Source organism: Schistocerca piceifrons, unplaced genomic scaffold (genome assembly GCF_021461385.2).
Source record: "Schistocerca piceifrons isolate TAMUIC-IGC-003096 unplaced genomic scaffold, iqSchPice1.1 HiC_scaffold_2041, whole genome shotgun sequence".
NCBI lineage: Eukaryota > Metazoa > Arthropoda > Insecta > Orthoptera > Acrididae > Schistocerca > Schistocerca piceifrons.
The window spans coordinates 27,501-35,000 of NW_025727946.1; the positions used below are offsets into that span (position 1 = coordinate 27,501).

The following is a 7,500-nucleotide window of genomic DNA, read 5'->3' on the forward strand; positions in this document are numbered from 1 at the left end:
TCGGTTCGCGTCTGTTGGGCAGAGCCCCGGTGTCCTGGCTGGCTGCCCGGCGGTATATCTGGAGGAGTCGATTCGCCCCTTTGGGCGCTCGGGCTCCCGGCAAGCGCGCGCGGTTCTTCCCGGATGACGGACCTACCTGGCCCGGCCCCGGACCCGCGCCGCTGTTGGCTCGGGATGCTCTCGGGCGGAATAATCGCTCCCGTCAGCGGCGCTTCAGCTTTGGACAATTTCACGACCCGTCTTGAAACACGGACCAAGGAGTCTAACATGTGCGCGAGTCATTGGGCTGTACGAAACCTAAAGGCGTAATGAAAGTGAAGGTCTCGCCTTGCGCGGGCCGAGGGAGGATGGGGCTTCCCCGCCCTTCACGGGGCGGCGGCCTCCGCACTCCCGGGGCGTCTCGTCCTCATTGCGAGGTGAGGCGCACCTAGAGCGTACACGTTGGGACCCGAAAGATGGTGAACTATGCCTGGCCAGGACGAAGTCAGGGGAAACCCTGATGGAGGTCCGTAGCGATTCTGACGTGCAAATCGATCGTCGGAGCTGGGTATAGGGGCGAAAGACTAATCGAACCATCTAGTAGCTGGTTCCCTCCGAAGTTTCCCTCAGGATAGCTGGTGCTCGTACGAGTCTCATCCGGTAAAGCGAATGATTAGAGGCCTTGGGGCCGAAACGACCTCAACCTATTCTCAAACTTTAAATGGGTGAGATCTCCGGCTTGCTTGATATGCTGAAGCCGCGAGCAAACGACTCGGATCGGAGTGCCAAGTGGGCCACTTTTGGTAAGCAGAACTGGCGCTGTGGGATGAACCAAACGCCGAGTTAAGGCGCCCGAATCGACGCTCATGGGAAACCATGAAAGGCGTTGGTTGCTTAAGACAGCAGGACGGTGGCCATGGAAGTCGGAATCCGCTAAGGAGTGTGTAACAACTCACCTGCCGAAGCAACTAGCCCTGAAAATGGATGGCGCTGAAGCGTCGTGCCTATACTCGGCCGTCAGTCTGGCAGTCATGGCCGGTCCTTGCGGCCGGCCGCGAAGCCCTGACGAGTAGGAGGGTCGCGGCGGTGGGCGCAGAAGGGTCTGGGCGTGAGCCTGCCTGGAGCCGCCGTCGGTGCAGATCTTGGTGGTAGTAGCAAATACTCCAGCGAGGCCCTGGAGGGCTGACGCGGAGAAGGGTTTCGTGTGAACAGCCGTTGCACACGAGTCAGTCGATCCTAAGCCCTAGGAGAAATCCGATGTTGATGGGGGCCGTCATAGCATGATGCGCTTTGTGCTGGCCCCCGTTGGGCGAAAGGGAATCCGGTTCCTATTCCGGAACCCGGCAGCGGAACCGATACAAGTCGGGCCCCTCTTTTAGAGATGCTCGTCGGGGTAACCCAAAAGGACCCGGAGACGCCGTCGGGAGATCGGGGAAGAGTTTTCTTTTCTGCATGAGCGTTCGAGTTCCCTGGAATCCTCTAGCAGGGAGATAGGGTTTGGAACGCGAAGAGCACCGCAGTTGCGGCGGTGTCCCGATCTTCCCCTCGGACCTTGAAAATCCGGGAGAGGGCCACGTGGAGGTGTCGCGCCGGTTCGTACCCATATCCGCAGCAGGTCTCCAAGGTGAAGAGCCTCTAGTCGATAGAATAATGTAGGTAAGGGAAGTCGGCAAATTGGATCCGTAACTTCGGGATAAGGATTGGCTCTGAGGATCGGGGCGTGTCGGGCTTGGTCGGGAAGTGGGTCAGCGCTAACGTGCCGGGCCTGGGCGAGGTGAGTGCCGTAGGGGTGCCGGTAAGTGCGGGCGTTTAGCGCGGGCGTGGTCTGCTCTCGCCGTTGGTCGGCCTCGTGCTGGCCGGCGGTGCAGGATGCGCGCGCCTGCGCGGCGTTCGCGCCCCGGTGCTTCAACCTGCGTGCAGGATCCGAGCTCGGTCCCGTGCCTTGGCCTCCCACGGATCTTCCTTGCTGCGAGGCCGCGTCCGCCTTAGCGTGCTCCTCCGGGGGCGCGCGGGTGCGCGGATTCTCTTCGGCCGCCATTCAACGATCAACTCAGAACTGGCACGGACTGGGGGAATCCGACTGTCTAATTAAAACAAAGCATTGCGATGGCCCTAGCGGGTGTTGACGCAATGTGATTTCTGCCCAGTGCTCTGAATGTCAACGTGAAGAAATTCAAGCAAGCGCGGGTAAACGGCGGGAGTAACTATGACTCTCTTAAGGTAGCCAAATGCCTCGTCATCTAATTAGTGACGCGCATGAATGGATTAACGAGATTCCCGCTGTCCCTATCTGCGGCTGTCTCATGCTGTGTGCCCCGATTTGCGTGGGCTCATGGTTGGCAATAGGCAGCAGGGGAAGGATGCGACTCGAACATCTTAGCCTCTCCTTCTCAAGTGCTCCTGCTCGCCTTCTCGGGGTGCAGCTGTTAAGCCTTCGGGCGACCGAAGGGCAGGGGCGCGACGGCGTACTGAATATCTTGTACGCCGGTTCCGGCTGCTGCATTTGTCGCGGCGGGATCCTGGCCCAAGTCGGCGAAGGTCACCCGCCTTGCCCCTGGAATTCCGGGGCATGATCCGCCAAGCCGGGGCGTGGTGACACGTCCCCGGTTAGGTTAGATGGGTCCAGACCCCCGAACGTCTGGGGGACCGGCCCGGCACCTGAGTAGGACCGGGTCTTTAGCCTTTTGGTGGAAACTCGGCCTAGTAGGGGGCGAAGGACGGAGGGTGAATCCGCTCTCCCGGAATGCGGGAGGCATTCGTCGGTAAGGGAGCGGGAGAAAACTTCGATGATGCAGCAGTCGAAGAGGACTAGTGCGCTGTTCCCACGGCGTGCTAAACCTAGCAGCTCAGTTGTTGAAAGCTCTTGGTCAAGGGGCGGGACCGGTGAGCGAGCTGCATTTAGCCTCCCCCCATGCCAGAGAGGCCGGTCCGGGGAAAGAGACGGGCCTCCACTTTTTCACTCTCTAAATGTCAAATATGGCTGAAAACATAGAGAGTGACGATGTGCCTCGATGCGAGATCGAAGAGAGCTTGTCTGTCGCTGAGCGACATGCAAAATTTTTGAAGTTACTCGATTCGAGTATTAAGAATGGAAAGATCGGCAATTATGCCATAAATAATATTAGAGACTTTGTGTCGGGTTGGGCGATAGCTCACTCCCAACTAGAGGGAAGGGTTATGGAACTAGAGCGCGAGAATGAACGTCTGAGAAGCCAGCCAGTCAGTGCGAAAACTTATGCCGCAGTCGCAGCTGCCCCTGTGGGCAAAGCGCCGACGGCAAAAGAAACTATCCAGAAAAATATTCAAAAAACGGTACCTACTGTGTTTATAAAGCCTAAATCTGGTGAGGACATACGGGCGGTGAAATCCGTTTTTGAGAAATGCGTGAATCCGAAGCGAGACAAAATTAAAATTAATAGTGTCAGAACGGCTAAAAATGTGTTGATAGTCGAAACTGCAACTCAAGAGGACAGTAATAAGATACTTTCCAATTCCCAGTTAACGGAGAAAGTTAAATGTGAACCTCCGCGGAAACGTCGACCATTGATGTGTATGTACGATGTACCAACTCATCTAAGTGCGGATGATCTGTTGGACGCGATATACAGTCAGAATTTTGATGTATCAATGACTCGAGTTGAGTTTGATGAACAATTTAAGTTGAAGTTTAAAGTTGGTCCTCGGGAAAAACTGACAGTTCACCATGTGGTGGAGGTTTCTCCCGAGTTGTGGAAATTGTTGACAAGAATAGGTAGACTATATGTGGGATATTCAGCTCTTAATGTTAAAGATTACTTAGCAGTATCCAGATGTACTAAATGTTATGATCTGAATCATACTAACAAGTTCTGTACTGTAACTGAAGTTATCTGTGCCCATTGTGGGCAGACTGGGCATGACAAAAGAGATTGTAGAAGCAAGGATCGCCCATCCATATGTATACCCTGCAGTAAGAGAGGGCGTAAGTGTGGGGGAGTCAAAGACTGCCCCACTTACAAAATGTTTCTGGATAGAATAATACAGAGAACCGATTATGGCGACCATTAAGACTGTTAAAAGAAAATCTCCGAGTAAAATCAAACGAGATGCAGAGAGGGGTAAATTAATATCTAAAGCTCTTTCCACAGGTTCGTTGGCTGATCCAGAGTGCTTCTCCGGGTCAGCTGGCTGTTTGACCGTGGAAGTTGGAGTTCAGACGGTAGATGATTTGGAGGCGGGTGTTAACCGCCTTTCGATTCAGCCGTCGACCTCTGCGGAAATGGAATCAACGATGGGTCCAAAGGAGGATGAAGATGCATCACGTGTTACTGCCCTGGTAACAGGAGGTGGTGGCAGTTGTGATGGAGATGGAACTGTAAATAGTGTAGATGCAAGTAGTGTAGTGCAAATTGGTAACAATGGTGACGGAAGTGTAATTGTAAATAGTGTAAATATAAGTAGTGTAGTGGAAGTAGACAGACATGAAAAATCTGGTGAAGGGATCAGTTATAGACAAGTTGATCCAAAAAATATATACAAAGATTTGGAGGAGTTGGTTCGGCTGTCAAGGCTGGAGGAGCCTTCATTACTTACTACGGCACTGAGGCAGCTGGTCAGGAAGGGACACCCTAATGGTGAAGACATTACTTATCCAGCTCTGGAGGATGTAGATTGCATTCAGTTGTCCGCCGCTAACATTCCGCCTGAGTTGGAGCAATTACAGGAATTAGTCATTAAAGTTTTTGATAGGCGCGGTCGCATATTTGATCTTGATAAGATCTTTAAGGACATGGTCAAAATGTATGGGCGTAACGTCATTGATCTCTCGAAGCCTTGGCCCGCCAGTCGTTTGCACGTCTACTATCCCCCTGGGTAATGGGGAGATTCAGGATGTTGCAAATCAACGCTATGCGTAGCCACATGGTTACGCAGGAATTGCGTAAAGTGGCGGAAGAAGAACAACTGGACATTATTATGATACAGGAACCAGCCTCCTGCGCTGGTCGAATCCCTGGTTTTCCGGCGGCCGCGCAAGTGGCATTCTCTGGTGAGAACCCCATGTGTGCGGTTGTGGTTTTAAACAAGCTCATCAGATTAACTGTTCTAAATCAGTTTTGTAATGAACATATAACTGTGGTCCAAACAAACATGTTAACACATATATTATACATTGTAAATGTATATTGTCAATTTCGACAGGACATTGTTACTTTTTTGGACCAGTTAAGATGGATACTTAGGACCTTAGCAGGTCAGTCAGTAATAATTTGTATGGATGCAAATGCCAAGTCCCCGATGTGGCACAGCCTGGAGCGGGACGATCGGGGCTCGGAGTTGGAGGACCTAATAATGGAAGCGAATCTGATTGTCTTAAATCAACCTGGGCACCCGCCTACCTTCTCTGGAAGGGCTGGCGCGGTCTCAAACATTGATGTAACACTAGCGACTCTGAGTGCTGCGCCTCATGTGCTCCAGTGGTGTGTTTCTGAGAACGTCACGATCAGTGACCACAATTGTATATTTTTCAACTATGAGACAGAGGTTACAGAAGATCTTGGGGACTTGGTTGAGAGATACAATTACGCTAAAACGAATTGGGAAAGGCTGGCGCAGGAGTTTCGACCACCAGAGCTGGATATGGAAATTGCAGATGTGGACGGTGCAGTAGGAGACCTATTGGTTTCTATCGAAGCAGCTATTGCTGTTTCTGTTCCACGTGTTGCGAGGTATGTTCGCAAGCAGGCTACTCCGTGGTCCCCAGAACTGACCGCGCTTAAGCGGTCTGTCAGGCGGGCGCGGCGTAACTATCAAAGGAGCTTCGCCCAGGACGAGAGACAGTATCATTTGAGAATATATAGAAGATTAAAAGAGAGGTATGTCAACATGGTACAGACCACAAGAAGATTATCCTGGGAAACATTTGTCAAGGACCAGTTGGGGATGGACCCTTGGGGTGTCCCCTACAAACTGGTCCGGGAGAAAATTAGGTCTCCGACTATGTTCTCCACCCTGCGATTGGAAGGAGGTGGGTACACTACGACTTGGGAGGAGACAGCAAGTGTGTTACTGCACACTTTGCTGCCTGATGATACAGAAAATGAGGACACTGAGGAGCAGCGGGGAATACGCCAGGGACTGCTGCAGCAGTACGTTAATGAGGCGGCGGTATACCCCTTCTCTGCTGAGGAGGTGGTGGCTGCGCTTCATACTTTTGCAAGGCGCAAGGCCCCAGGACCAGATCATATACCAGCTGAGATCTTGCAGTTCCTGGCCCCACAGCTGGCTCCAGTGCTTGTTAAAATATACAATCTATGTCTGGAACGTGGTGTATATCCAACTCAGTGGAAGATCGCAGAGGTGGTTATAATTAAGAAGGGTCCCGAGAAGGACCCACAGCTAGCAAAATCATATAGACCGATCTGTTTATTGGATGTTCTGGGCAAGGCCTTTGAAAAGTTACTAGTCGACAGGTTGTACAGTCACCGAATGCTTTATGGCATGAGTGATCGGCAGTTCGGGTTCCGAAAGGGTCGCTCCACACAGGATGCGATCAATGAGGTTGCTCGGACTGTCCACTCTGCCAGGGCGACATACGTTCTGGGGATCATGGTGGACATCTCGGGAGCCTTCGATAACCTGTGGTGGCCAGCGCTCTTCTCCCGTCTTCGGGAGATAGGGTGTCCTGGTCCGCTGTATGGTTGTCTGGGGGCTTACTGCGATGGAAGGCTTGCCAGGATAACTGCCCCTGGCACTGTGGTATCCAAATGGTTATCCCGGGGTTGTCCCCAGGGATCTGTGTTGGGCCCAGTATTCTGGGATATTATGATGGAACCTCTGCTGACCAACTTGCAGAGGGATGCCTCGGTGTTGGGGGTAGTTGCCTACGCGGATGATCTCGTGATATTGGTTGAGGGAAATAGTCGCATGGCAATTGAAGAGCGTTCACGAGAGGCCATTGCCATACTGCTTAGTTGGTGTGGACAATCAAAACTGACAGTGGCACCCCAGAAATCGGTGTACATGATGCTGAAAGGCAAGTTAAATAGAGATCCTACTGTACGAATAAACAATGTGGCAGTCTCTAGGAAAAGATCTGCTAGATACCTCGGTGTCCACTTAGATGAAAGATGGAATTTCATTGAGCACATTGAGCAAGTGGCCACCAAGTCTATGGCTCTGTTTAACAAATTAATCTCAATTGGACAACGACGCTTTCACCTTCCTGTGAAGGCCATTCATATGTATCACAATTGTCTGTTGGCTCCAGTAGTCGGGTATGGAGCAAGTGTGTGGGCCCACAGGTTAGCCTTGGTGAGGCCGGCAATGCAGATTCGACGCATACAAAGGAATGTGTTGATAAGGTGTGTGGGTGCCTTCGGCACCAGTCCTATTGATGCGTTATTAGTTATAATGGGGCTATGTCCTTTAGATTTGATAATACGGCAATACGCCGCTTTTTACTGGCTGCATAAAGGTGACATAGATCATGTTCGGGATATTATGGGCATGCCCCTGGTAACTGTCAAAGATATAAAAAATCGA

The 7,500-nt window shown here is 51.9% G+C and overlaps 1 pseudogene; it reads left to right on the forward strand.

Annotated features, from left to right (window-relative positions):
- Window positions 1-7,500, forward strand: part of LOC124741992 — a 10,511-nt pseudogene that overhangs the window by 685 nt on the left and 2,326 nt on the right.